At 44.2% G+C, this 14,542-nt stretch overlaps 1 protein-coding gene across 4 annotated transcripts in view; it reads right to left on the bottom strand.

Moving 5' to 3' along the window:
• LOC137424734 (rho GTPase-activating protein 7-like) overlaps positions 1 to 14,542 on the bottom strand; it is a 313,201-nt gene that overhangs the window by 211,995 nt on the left and 86,664 nt on the right. The window contains exon 1 of one of the 4 annotated variants that reach the window (XM_078775878.1): positions 8,151 to 8,171. The exons of the other annotated variants lie outside the window; for them this stretch is intronic. The gene's annotated coding sequence lies outside the window, so the exon portion shown is untranslated. Of the gene's footprint in view, positions 1 to 8,150; positions 8,172 to 14,542 lie in introns of those variants that run through there. 4 annotated transcript variants of the gene reach the window in all.

The following is a 14,542-nucleotide window of genomic DNA, read 5'->3' as shown; positions in this document are numbered from 1 at the left end:
TCCTTGGTGGATTTACTGGTATGTGTAAGGTCATTGTCATGTTGCAAGATCCACCTTCGGTTGAGCTTCAACTTTCTGACAGATGGCCTCACATTATCCTCAAGCACCCTCTGGTACAATGAAGAATTCATAGTGGATTCTATGATGGTGAGCTGCACAGGCCCTGATGCAGCAAAGCTGCCCCAAACCAAAATATTTCCACCACCATGCTTTACAGTTGGTATCAGGTTCTTGTGGTCAAATGCTGTCTTTGGTTTTCGCCAAACATGTCTTCTGGTACTGTGGCCAAATAGCTCTACCTTTGACTCATCTGTCCAGAGCACATTGTTCCAGAAGTGCTGGTCTTTGCCGAGGTGTTCATTGGCAAACTTTAGTCTTGCCCTGATGTTCTTTCTGGACAGCAAAGGTTTCCTCCTGGCACACCTTCCATGTAAATCAAATTTGTGCAGCCTCTTTCTAATGGTAGACTCGTGCACTTTGACATCAACAGTAACAAGAGCTACCTGTAGGTCCTGTGATGACATTCTGGGGTTCTTAGAGATTTCTTTCAGCATCTTGCGGTCTGCTCTCAGGCTGAACTTGCTGGGGCGGCCTGGCCTGAACAAGTTGGCAGTTGTTTGGAATCTTCTCCACTTTTAGATGGTCTTCCTGACAGTCGAATGATTGATTTCAAATTGTTTGGACATCTTTTTAAATCCCTGCCCAGACTCGAAGGCATCTACAACCTTCTTTCTGAAGGCCTCAGAGAGCTCTTTTGATCTAGGCATGGTGACGCTGCACACTTCATATGTGTGTATATATGTATATGTGTGTGTCTTTCATGTGTCTTTCACTGAGGAGAGGCTTCCGTCTGGCTACTCTGCCATAAAGCCCAGATCGGTGGAGTGTTGCAGTGATGGTTGTCCTTCTGGAAGTTTCTCCCATCTCCACACAGGCTCTCTGGAGCTCAGCCAGTGACCATCGGGTTCTTGGTCACCTCTCTTACCAAGGCCCTTCTCCCCCGATTACTCAGTTTGGCCTGGCGGCCAGCTCTAGGTAGAGTCTTGGTTGTTCCAAACTTCTTCCATTTAAGAATTATGGAGGCCACTGTGTTCTTGGGAACCTTCAATGCAGCAGAGATTTTTTTGTAGGCTTCCCCAGATCTGTGCCTCAATACAATCCTGTCTCTGAGCTCTGCAGGCAGTTCCTTCGACCCCTTGGCTTGGTTTTTGCTCTGATATGCATTGTCAGCTGTGAGACCTTATATAGACAGGTGTGTGCCTTTCCAAATCATGTCCAATCAATTGAATTTACCACAGGTGGACTCCAATCAAGGTGTAGAAACATCTCAAAGATGATCGAGAGAAATGGGAGGCACCTGAGTTAAATTCCCAGTGTCATAGCAAAGGGTATGAATACTTATGTCAATGTGATATTTCAGTTTGTTCTTTTTAATAATTTTGCAAAGCTTTCTAAAATCCTGTTTTCTCTTTGTCATTATGGGGTGTTGAGTGTAGATTGATGAGTGAAAGAATGAATTTAAACAATTTCAGCATAAGGCTGCAACATAACAAAATGTGAAAAGAGTGAAGGGGTCTGAATACTTTCTGAATGCACTGTATATATATATATATATATATATATATATATATATATATATATATATTGTTACGGATTCGTCACTTCCGTTGTTGTGGTTTTCATCCACTGTAAACATTTTTGGTTGCATGTACTATTATTGTTATCGTTTAAGTGAAATAGAGATAACTGTTTTCAAAAGGTAAAAAAGTTAGTATTTTAAAAGAAACCGTAAACCGGATCAGGAACCGGAGGAAGAAGAGGAAAAGGAGGCGGAGCGAGTGAGGTCGAGAAGGAGCCGAGCTGCTTTGAGGTCTTGAGCAAACGCTGGTGAATGGGGGTCACGAGTGAACTTTGGGTTTCCTGGAAAGGGATTCCCGCAACAGAGTTGTTATCGCTGTGACAGATAAACCTGCGTGTCAGGTTTTGCGGTTGATTCTGGAGAGATTCTTCATCGAGTGCCGTTACGCCTCGAGTACGGGCCGTTGGCCATTTTGCCTCGCCCCCGATTTTGCATCGCTCTGGGCTCTTCACCTCGCTCTACCATTTCACCGCATCCAGACGTTAACCTGGTTTGTGTGTGTCACATGGATTTTGAGTGGGAATTTGCGGTTCACCGTTTGTGAGCCATTGAACGTCCATACCTGAAGGTGTGATTTCCCAGTCGCCTCTTGAGAGTACCTTTGCCCATCTTTGGCAGTGTGACTGTCAACCGAGCGGGATTCTGGTCTCGATACAACATCGTTCTGACGATCACTGGAGCGTGGATCGACTTTGGCTTGAAGCCAGGACAGAGACATTGGGAATGTTATTTTCGCTCACTTGGAGCACAGTGAGTTATATTGTTTGAAACTGATGGTACCATCATAGGAATTATATATTGGTTGTACAATTGATTACTATTGTTTTTGTGCTGTTTTTCTTGTGTGACCTTAATACAATACTTGTTTGTTGGTAACAATTGGTGTGGTTTCACCATTGATCTTTGACACACAGAATAACACATCTTTCTGCCGTGACTCCTCTCGGGGCTCGGAGGTACACCGTGACCGGGGTTTGGGGAGGAGCATGTAACAGAAATTGGGGGCTCGTCTGGGATAGAATTCCCTAACATTCCCAAAATTCCCAAATTTCGAATTTTCTAACATTCCCAAAAAAAATTTAAAATTGGATTTTTTTTGTGTGAAGGTTAACAGTTGCTAACTGATAGTCACCATGGTGTTTGATGCAGAAATGTTTGCGGCGTCCCCTAATGATGCACAGTTCCAGGCGTTAAAAAGATCAGAACTCATGATATTGGCCAAATATTTTAACTTGGAGGTCGGAGTTAATATGAAGAAAGCAGAGATGCAGACATTGGTGGTGGAGTCTTTAGTGGGACAAGGAACATGGGAAGAGGTAGCCTTGGATTGGTTACCAGAGGAAAAAGGAAATGTGGAGCTCCGGAAAATGGAGATGCAACTGCAGAGCCAGGAAAGGTTAGAGGAGAGAAGAACAGAGGAAAGGAGAGTTGAAGAAGAAAGAAGAGCAGAGGAAAGAGCAGAGAAAAGGAGAGCCAAAAGGGAGTTAAAGGAACATGACATGGAGTATCAGAGGGAACTTAAACTCAAGGAGCTGGAATTACTGGGAGCATGGAGAGAAGTAGTATCCATGCCGGCTAGTTCGACAACTAGTCAGAACACTTGGGATGTTGGTAGGCATGTGAGACTGGTTCCACCCTTCAATGAAAAGGAGGTAGCCAAGTTCTTTTTGCACTTTGAGAAGGTGGCTCAAATGCTAAAATGTCCTTTGGGGTCCTGGACTATGTTAGTGCAAAGTGTTCTGGTGGGTGAAGCTCAAGATATATTTTCAGCTTTACCGATTGACCAATGTGCAGATTATGAGATAGTGAAGAAAGCTATTCTCAAAGCCTATGAATTGGTCCCTGAAGCTTACCGGCAAAAATTCAGAAATGCCAGGAAGAGGGAGAGTGAGACCCATGTGGAGTTTGCCAGAATGAAGGAAACCATGTTTGATCGGTGGTGTGACTCGAAGGAGATTGGGAAAGACTTCAACCTGTTACGACAATTGATCTTGGTGGAGGAATTCAAACAGTGTGTCCACGTGGACATTAAAGTACATCTGATGAAAAGAAAGTACCAGAGTTGTATGAGGCAGCAACTGTGGCAGATGACTATGCTTTGACACACAGGATGGGGTTCCACAAACCTAACTTCTCGCCTAGAGTTAGCCAGGGGAGTTATGGTAAATCAGGTTCGGAGAACAAATTTTTATGGAGGCGGCCTGGAGAGGACTATGGGGACAAATCTGATATCGCGACTTTTAGGGATCAGAACACTGCAGTTCCAAGACATACCTATCTTCCGGGGGGGGGGGGGGGGGGCCCGAGGCAGACCACGAGTTTTTCCTCCGGGCCTACGTGTGCTTTTTGCAAGAAACCTGGACATTTGATGTCCCAATGTTATGCCCTGAAAATGAAAAATCAGGAGCGGAGTCAAACTAGTGCAACTCCGAAAGCATTGGCCAATGCGAGAAATCGTCCTTGGAGGACCTTTGGCCATTTTGCCTCGCCCCCGATTTCGCATCGCTCTGGGCTCTTCACCTTGCTTCAACCATTTCACCGCATCCAGACGTTAACCTGGTGTGTGTGTGTGTAATGTGGATTTTGAGTGGGAATTTGTGGTTCACCGTTTGTGAGCCGTTGAACGTCCATACCCGAAGGTGTGATTTCCCAGTCGCCTCTTGAGAGTACCTTTGCCCATCTTTGGCAGTGTGACTGTCAACGGAGCGGGATTCTGGTCTCGATACAACATCGTTCTGACGATCACTGGAGCGTGGATCGACTTTGGCTTGAAGCCGGGACAGAGACATTGGGAATGTTATTTTCGCTCACTTGGAGCACAGTGAGTTATATTGTACGAAAATGATGGTACCATCATAGGAATGATATATTGGTTGTACAATGGATTACTATTGTTTTTGTGCTGTTATTCTTGTGTGACCTTTATACAATACTTGTTTGTTGGTAACAATTGGTGTGGTTTCACCATTGATCTTTGACACACAGAATAACACATCTTTCTGCCGTGACTCCTCTCGGGGCTCGGAGGTACACCGTGACCGGGGTTTTGGGAGGAGCACGTCACTGATATATATATATATATATATATATATATATAAATATATATATATAAATATATATATATATATATATATATATATACTGTATATGTATACAGACTTGGCATTTAATATGGAATATATATTTTTTTCTTGACTTGTGTTTACTTTCTTAACTCAGTATATCAATCTGGTGAGTTTCTTTTACACTTCGGTGATTTATTTGTTAAAAGAACCATGTCACTGATTGTCTGTCACAGCAAGAAGTCAACAACAGGATTATATCACAGGTGGCGTGGCAAAATGTACGGACAGGTGCATTTGATGATTGGCTTCACAGTCGGGTAAAAAAGGGTTGTTGCGTTCTGTATTAGTAGAAAACAACTGCTGCACATCTCCAAAAGTTATTGCCGCTTCCTCTGGAGATGGTCCGTCAACTCGACAATGCTGTTTGTCATGGAGTGGTGGCTTTACGAAATTACGGCATGAAACAGCGTGCTATTGCTCGGCAGTATGGCATCACTCAAGGTCAGGTGTCAAAGATCCTGAAACGAAATGCTCAGAGGGGTGTCCCTACTCCAATACCGAGGCCAGGACGTCCCCGCAGAACCACAAGGAGGGATGATCGCCAGCTGCACCGGTTAATCCGCAATGGCCATACCAAGTCAGCTAATCGGCTTAGGGCTGAGTGGCAGCAACTGACAAATGTGCCTGTATCCAGAAGGCTAGTCAACCAACGACTGGTTCAAGCAGGCTATCGTGCCAGGCATCCCCTGAGAAAGCCACGCCTGACCAGACAACACCGCCAGCGCCGATTGCAGTGGGCCAGAGAGCACCGTCAATGGCAGCCAGGACACTGGAATCACGTGATCTTCAGTGACGAGTCTAGATTTCTGGTCTATCGTCAAGATGGCCGCGTCCGAGTGCGCAGACAAGTGCATGAAGCCGACAACAAAGATTGTATAGTGCCAAGAGTCCAAGCTGGAGGTGGTGGGGTGACCGTTTGGGCTGCTTTTCATGCAGGGGGCAAAACTGACCTGGTTGTTCTGAATGGAAACCTGAACCAGTTCAAGTACAGGGCCATTCTGGAAGAAACATTGCTTCCATTTGCTCGTGCAGCCTTTCGAGGAAACTTTGTCTTCCAATATGACAATGCACGGCCTCATCGTGCTCGCATGATCCATCACTTTCTTGCTGACCGTGGTGTAGAGCATATGGAGTGGCCTGCCATGTCCCCGGATATGAATCCGATAGAGAACTTGTGGGCAGAATTAACCCGTCAAATCGACCACTTGGACCAGCAGCCGACCTCTGTGCATGAATTGCAGCAGGCTATTGTCACTGCATGGCAAGCTATTCCTGTCCAAACCTTGGCAAATCTCATGAACAGCATGCCTCAACATGTACGTGCTCACCTGAATGCTCGTGGGCGTTACACGAAGTACTGAACTGTAATTTTTACTGTCCGTAATCCCAGTCGTAATTTAACTTTTGTTTTTGTTAAAAAATTTTTTGGCTAATGTGCACAATAAAGAGATACTTCTGGAAAACGTACAGAAGTTTAACACAGTACTGTCCATGAATTGAGTTCGATATCAGTTTCCATCACTTTCAAGGATCAATTTATTTGTTTTGAAATGTCAAATGTGGTTGATGTTTCTTTTAAAGGTCACATTAACAAAATCTAGAATAATTTCAACATAATTCCAATGAACTTTTGGTTCTAAGACATCTTCAAAAGTAAGTTCACCCCCACAAAAAAAATATTCCATATTAAATGCCAAGTATGTATATTTATATATATATATATATATATACAGACTTGGCATTTAATATGGAATATTTTTTTTGTGGGGTTGTTGCATTTGTGGGGTGTTGCGTTTTGTGGGGTTGTTGCAACAAACTGCCCACAAGTTCTCTATCGGATTCATATCCGGGGACATGGCAGGCCACTCCATATGCTCTACACCATGGTCAGCAAGAAAGTGTTGGATCATGCGAGCACGATGAGGCCGTGCATTGTCATCTTGGAAGACAAAGTTTCCTCGAAAGGCTGCACGAGCAAATGGAAGCAATGTTTCTTCCAGAATGACCCTGTACTTGAACTGGTTCAGGTTTCCATTCAGAACAACCAGGTCAGTTTTGCCCCCTGCATGAAAAGCAGCCCAAACGGTCACCCCACCACCTCCAGCTTGGACTCTTGGCACTATACAATCTTTGTTGTAGGCTTCATGCACTTGTCTGTGCACTCGGACGCGGCCATCTTGACGATAGACCAGAAATCTAGACTCGTCACTGAAGATCACGTGATTCCAGTGTCCTGGCTGCCATTGACGGTGCTCTCTGGCCCACTGCAATCGGCGCTGGCGGTGTTGTCTGGTCAGGCGTGGCTTTTTTCAGGGGACGCTTGGCACGATAGCCTGCTTGAACCAGTCGTTGGTTGACTAGCCTTCTGGATACAGGCACATTTGTCAGTTGCTGCCACTCAGCCCTAAGCCGATTAGCTGACTTGGTACGGCCATGGCGGACTAACCGGTGCAGCTGGCGATCAACCCTCCTTGTGGTTCTGCAGGGACGTCCTGGCCTCGGTATTGGAGTAGGGACACCCCTCTGAGCATTTCGTTTCAGGATCTTTGACACATGACCTTGACTGATGCCATACTGCCGAGCAATAGCACGCTGTTTCATGCCGTAATTTCGTAAAGCCACCACTCCATGACAAACAGCATTGTCGAGTTGACGGACCATCTCCAGTGGAAGCGGCAATAACTTTTGGAGACGTGCCCCAGTTGTTTTCCACTAATACAGAATGCAACAACCCTTGTATACCCGACTGTAAAGCGAATCATCAAATGCACCTGTCTGTACATTTTGCCACGCCACCTGTGATATAATCCTGTTGTTGACTTCTTGCTGCGACAGACAATCAGTGATATGGTTCTTTTAACAAATAAATCACCAAAGTGTAAAAGAAACTCACCAGATTGATATACTGAGTTAAGAAAGTAAACCCAAGTCAAGAAAAAAAAAAAATTCCATATTAAATGCCAAGTCTGTGTGTATATATATATATATATATGTATGTATGTATGTACATATTTCCTGCACATGGAGTGACATCTTATCTTATACATTTTTATACAATTAGGGACTCTAGTTATCGAAATACCAAAATGCTTTCGTTTATTTGTGTAACAAGTTACATGATTAGCTGCTGATGCAATAAAAAGGTAATGCAACAAAGCAAACAATCGTTGTCTTTTGTGCTAATGACCGATACACATAAACAGGATACTCAAATCTACTGCTGGTTACATAAAACAGGAAGTACTGTTCGGCTCAATCTCAAAATCACAACAGATTAAATAGTCATAGATTAACTTATCTTTTTCTACTGAAAGCCTCGTGTAGATAATTTGACAACAACATGCAGTATTAGTAACGTAATGAAGAGAAGAGCCATTTTGCTTTACCTCTAGATCACTGTTGACCACTGTACCCATGCATGCCTGAGCCGTGTAAAGAAACTGGCATACGTCAAGGGGTTGTTCCTCTGAAGGTTAACGATTAACACCAATGGCTCAGGGCGGGTAAACGTCAGATGCTTCAGAGTCGTATAAAGCTGATTTGCACCATGTAAAAAGGGTAAAAGTCCAGCAACGTCCTTCAACTTTAAATTTATTTGCACGATGTCGAATCGAATATTTTTCAAAATAAATGATACATTCAACTGCTTCAAACATTTAAGATAAACAGTTTCACCCATCGGAATACGGTTGGAACATCAGATCTCGCGGTGTTGCTTGTACGTCGGGCGTCTAATTGTTCGACAATTGAGATACTCACAAAGTCGAAGAAACGCTGGCATTAATTTATTTATATTTATTATTTATTATTTATTTATTTTAACTTATAAAGAAAACCTACCTGTACTTTATAACAAAAATATTGCCTTACTAATCATACCTACTTCTAAGCTGAAAAGTTAAGAAAAGATTGCTGTTTATTAAACTTTTGGAATTCCATTGAAATGTGTGTGCTCAGAGAATTTTCATGTAATCTTGAAAACCGATTCCTCGGCTGGAATCACTAAAATGATTTTGAAACAACAAGGAATATTATGACATCATGCATTTCTTGGATTACAGTTTTTCTGATGAAAAGCCATTGCGCAGATTCCTGGGAATGGTGTAATTTGTGGTTAGATCAGAAATATGTTGATCATTTCAATGGAATGTGCAATATATAAATGAATAATTAGAGAGCTCATAGAACACCTTACTCCACGCAGTCTTAAGAAAAAAAACGTCATGGGAATTAGGATCTTTTAAAGTCTTGCTTTGTATTTCTGAGCATGATCTATATTCCTTGCGAGTCGCCATTTTGTTTGAATCTCGATCTTCCCCAACGCTTGAGAGCACAAGCGTCACAATTGATTGGTCGAGATCGCATAAGATGTCGTATTACTTTGTCCAAGTACTGCTGAACTGGAGATTTTTGGAAGTGCCAATTGGATAGGGCGATTTGTGGTCTACAGTGTTCAAGTATATAGTTAAATTGAAATAAAATAAAAGTTTTAAAGACTGAAGAAAATTTGTTTTTGAAAATTCACCACCACTGATGCACCGTCTTTTACACCACCTTATTTACCACGTTAAATTAGTTATTCGTACCCGTTGTCTGTGTTCTGTATGACGTCCTTACAAACAATAAATATCCAGTTTGGAATGGTTGGACTTGAGATCTTCGGGTCCCGAGTTCGTGCTTCTATCAACCATTGAATTAACACCAGGTGGGTTGACTCAGCCTGTTATCCCACCGAGGTCGGCACAATGAGTACCAGCTGACTGGTGTTACAGATTCGTCACTTCCGTCGTTGTGGTTTTCATCCACTGTCAGCATTTTTGGTTCCATGTACTATTATTGTTATCGTTTAAGTGAAATGGAGGTAACCGTTTTCAAAAGGTAAAAAATTAGTGTTTTAAAAGAAACTGGAAATCGGATCGGGAGAAAACCGGAAGAAGAGGTGGAGGAAGCAAGAAAGCGGAGCAAGGAGGTCGGGAGAGGACAAGACGAGCTACTTTAAGGTCTCGAGGAGATGCTGGCGAACGGGGGTCACGAGCGAACTTTGGTTTTCCCGGGAAAGGGATTCCTCTGACAGAGTGGTTATCGCTGTGACAGACAAACCTGCATGTCGGGTTTTGCGGTTAATTCCGAAGAGAATCGTTGGAGAGCAGGTACGCCTCCAGTACGGGCCCACCCGCCATTTCGCCTCGCTCCCGCCATTTCGCATTGCTTCAGCCTTTTCACCTCGCTCCAGCCATTTCACCGCACCCAGCCATTAGCCTGGTTTGCGTGTGTAACGTGGATTTCGAGTGGGAATTTGCGGTTCACCATTTGGGAGCCGTTGAACATTCATACCCGAAGGTGTGATTTCCCAATCGCCTTTTGGGTGCACCTTTGCACCTCTTTGGCAGCGTTGACTGAGAGCCGACCTGGATTCTGGTCTCGATACGACATTTTTCTTGCGATCACCGGAGCGTGGATCGACTTTGGCTCGGTGCCGGGACAGTGACTTTGGGAATGTTCTTTTCGCTCACTTGGAGCACAGTGAGTTATTGAATAAGAAACCGATGGTACCATCATAGGAATTATATGGTATTTTTGTGGTGCAATTGAAACATATTGTACTTGTGCTGTTATACTTGTGTGACCTTAATACAATACTTGTTTTTGGTAACAATTGGTTGGTGTGGTTTCACCATTGGTCATTGACACACATTATAACACATCTTTCTGCCGTGACTCCTTTCGGGGCTCGGAGGTACACCATGACCGGGGTTTGGGGAGGATTACGTAACAGAAATTGGGGGCCTCGTCCGGGATTGAATTCCCTAACATTCCCAAAGTTCCCAAATTTGGAATTTTCTAGCATTCCCAAATTTTTCTAAAACTTTGAAAAATTTTGTGTGAAGGTTAACAGGTGCTAACTAATAGTCGCCATGGTGTTTGACGCAGAAAAGTTTGTGATGTCCCCTAACGAGGCACAGTTCCAGGCATTAAAAAGATTGGAACTCATGATATTGGCCAAATATTGTAACTTGGAGGTCCGAGTTAGTATGAAGAAAGCAGAGATTCAGACATTGGTGGTAGAATCTCTGGTGGGACAAGGAACATGGGAAGAGGTAGCCTTGGATTGGTTACCAGAGGAAAAAGGAAATGTGGAGCTCTGGAAAATGGAGAAGCAACTGCAGAGCCAGGAAAGGTTAAAAGAGTTGGAATGGAAAGCCGAGGAAAGAGCAGAGGAAAGGAGAGCCGAAAAGGAAAGGGCAGAACGGGAACGAGAACTCGAGGAGAGAAGAGCAGCGGAAAGAGCAGAGGAAAGGAAAGCAGAAAAGGAAAGAGCAGAACAGGAACGAGAACTCGAGGAGAGAAGAGCAGAGGAAAGGAGAGCTGAAGAGGAAAGAAGAGCAGAGGAAAGAGCAGAGGAAAGGAGAGCCGAAAGGGAGTTAAAGGAACAGGACATGGATTATCAGAGGGAACTTAAACTCAAGGAGCTGGAATTACTGGGAGAACGGAGAGAAGTAGTATCCATGCCGGCTAGTTCGACAACAAGTCAGAAATCTTGGGATGTTGGTCGGCATGTGAGGCTGGTTCCACACTTCAATGAAAAGGAGGTAGCCAAGTTTTTTTTACACTTTGAGAAGGTGGCTCAAATGTTAAAATGGACTGTGGGGTCCTGGACTATGTTAGTGCAAAGTGTTCTGGTGGGTAAAGCTCAAGATATCTATTCGGCTTTCCTGATTGACCAATATGCAGATTATGAGATAGTGACGAAAGCCATTCTCAAAGCCTATGAATTGGTCCCTGAAGCTTACCGACAAAAATTCAGGAATGCCAGGAAGAGGGAGAGTGAGACCCATGTGGAGTTTGCCAGAATGAACGAAACTATGTTTGATAGGTGGTGTGACTCAAAGAAGATTAGGAAAGACTTCAACCTTTTACGACAATTGATCTTGGTGTAGGAATTCAAAGAGTGTGTCCACGTGGACATTAAAGTACATCTGGAAGATAAAGAAGGTACCGGAGTTGTATGAGGCAGCAACAGTGGCAGATGACTATGCCTTGGCACACAGGATGGGGTTCCACAAACCTAACTTCCCGCCTAGAGTTAGCCAGGGGAGTTATGGTAAATCAGGATCGGAGTACAAATTTTCATGGAGGCGGCCGAGAAAGGACTATGCGGACAAATCTGATACCGTGACTTTTAGGGATCAGAAGACTGCATTTCCAAGGCATACCTATCTTCTGGGGGGCCTGAGGCAGACCACGAGTTTTTCCTCTGGGCCGACTAGTGCTTTTTGCAAGAAACCTGGGCATTTGATGTCCCAATGTTACGCCCTGAAAAGGAAAAATCAGGAGCGGAGTCAGACTAGTGCAACTCCGAATGCGTTGGCCAATGCGAGAAATCGTCCTTGGAGGACAGTGCCTTGTGAAGGTTCCCATGCCAAAGTTATGGCATCACAGAACGACCTTGTCCAAGAGGGTTACAAACCTTTTATTTCCGAGGGGTTTGTGTCACTGGATGGGGACTTAACTAACCAGAGACCTGTTAGGATATTGAGGGACACAGGAGCACATCAATCTTTGATGCTTGAGGGCATTTTGCCATTGTCGGAGAAGACGGCAACGGGGCTTAGTGTTCTTTTACAGGGGGTTGGTGGCTATGTTAAAGCTCCTCTTCATGTCATCCATTTAAAGTCTGAGTTGGTGTCAGGACCGGTCACTGTGGGGTTACAAGCCACTCTTCCTGTAGAGGGAATCTCTTTTATTATCGGGAATGATTTGGCCGGTGGTCGAGTTTCTGGTAATCCGATGTTGGTTGAAAAGCCCAGTATGTAAAATAACACAGCACAGTTAGAGCAGGAGATTCCGGGTATCTTTCCATCCTGTGCAGTGACTCGTGCTATGGGTAGGAAGTGCTCTGAAGAGAAGGAGAAAGAAGGTGATGTGGATTTGGGTTCCATAGAGATATTGGAGGAAAAGTCTGGAAGAGATAATAGGAAAGGGAGTGACATTAAGGAACCTAAGGAAAAGGTGGCATCTGGACCAAAAGAGGAAATGGAGTGTCTGTCGGAGACATCTGGGAACGAGGCTGAACAAAAGGTGCTGGTCCGAAAGAGACTTGTTGAAGAACAACACGGAGATTTGGAACTCCGGAGTTTGATTGGTAAAGCCGTTACAGAGGAAGAGGCTATGAAGAAACCTGTGGGTTACTTCATGAAAGGGGAAATACTCTTGAGAAAATGGAGGACACCGTAGGTGCCAGCAAATGATGAGGGCAAAGTTCATTACCAAATTGTGGTGCCACCGCCGTACCAGAAGGAGATATTGAGTTTGGCACATGAGACACCTTTGGCCGGGCACCTTGGAGTGAACAAGACATGTGACAGAATATTGGTACATTTTTTCTGGCCAGGATTGCGACGTGATGTGGCGGAGTTCTGTAAATCTTGCCACTCTTGCCAGCTGGTGGGAAAACCTAATCAGAAAGTCCCATCCGCACCTTTAAAACCAATTCCAGCTTTTGAAGAGCCATTCAGCCAAGTCATTATTGACTGTGTCGGCCCTTTACCTAAAACTAAGGTTGGACATCAGTATATATTGACCATCATGTGCGTTTCCACGAGGTTCCCAGAAGCAGTGCCTCTTAGAAAAATTACTGCGGCAGTTATTGTGAAGGCATTGATTAAATTTTTCACTTTGGTTGGCCTACCTAAGGTCATCCAGTCTGATCGGGGTTCCAATTTCATGTCAACGCTTTTTCAGCAAGTGGTACACCTGTTGGGAATGGAGCAAGTAAGATCAAGTACTTACCATCCTGAGAGCCAAGGGGCCTTGGAAAGGTTTCACCAGACATTGAAGAATATGATCAGAACGTACTGTTTTGAATGTGACAAGGATTGGGATGAGGGAATACCCTTATTGTTGTTTGCTACGAGGGAATCTGTTCAGGAGTCATTGGGGTTCAGTCCTTTTGAACTTGTGTTTGGACACGCAGTGCGAGGACCATTGAAATTGGTGAAAGAACAGTGGCTACAGGAGGAGTCGCAGTCAACAGTGGTAGAGTATGTGTCAACGGTTAGGCACAGATTGGCAAAGGCTTGTGAAGTTGCGAGAGAAAACTTGAAAGTGACACAGGATAAAATGAAAGTGAGGCATGACAAGAAATCTCAGATAAGAAATTTCAGTCCTGAGGACCGAGTGTTAGTGTTGCTTCCTGTTTCAGGTCAGCCACTGCAGGCTAGATATTTTGGTCCCTATGCAATCGAAAGGAGGGTTAATGAAACAGATTACGTGGTGACAACTCCCGACCGACGGAAAAAGCGGCAGCTGTGTCATGTCAACCGACTGAAGAAATATTATGAGAGGAAGCCTGTGGAAGAAATGGTTCCTGTCTCACCTGTCGTGCCTGTAGTCCGGGTGCAAGAGAATCCAGAGGTTGAGGCCAGTGTGAAGTTTGATAACATTGATGACCAGGCTTGTCCCAGATTGACGAACACAGAAGTGTTGAGTCAATTAGATGAGAAATTAGGTCATTTGACGAGGGAACAACAAGGACAACTATCCAGCCTAATTTTTGAGTTTGCACATTTGTTCACAGATGTACCTGGTCGAACTGACTTCGAAATCATGATATTGAGGTGGGGGAAGCCACTCCTGTGAAGCAACACCCCTATCGGATGAACCCTGTGAAGATGGAGTATCTTCGGAAGGAGGTTCAGTATATGTTGGAGAATGACATCATCGAACCAAGCAGCAGCGAATGGAGCTCACCATGTGTGTTGGTTCCAAAATCCGATGG

The sequence above is a fragment of the Myxine glutinosa genome, chromosome 4 (assembly GCF_964187855.1).
Source record: "Myxine glutinosa chromosome 4, kmMyxGlut1.1, whole genome shotgun sequence".
In the NCBI taxonomy this organism is placed as follows: Eukaryota; Metazoa; Chordata; class Myxini; order Myxiniformes; family Myxinidae; genus Myxine; species Myxine glutinosa.
This window is presented reverse-complemented; position numbering and strand designations above follow the sequence as displayed.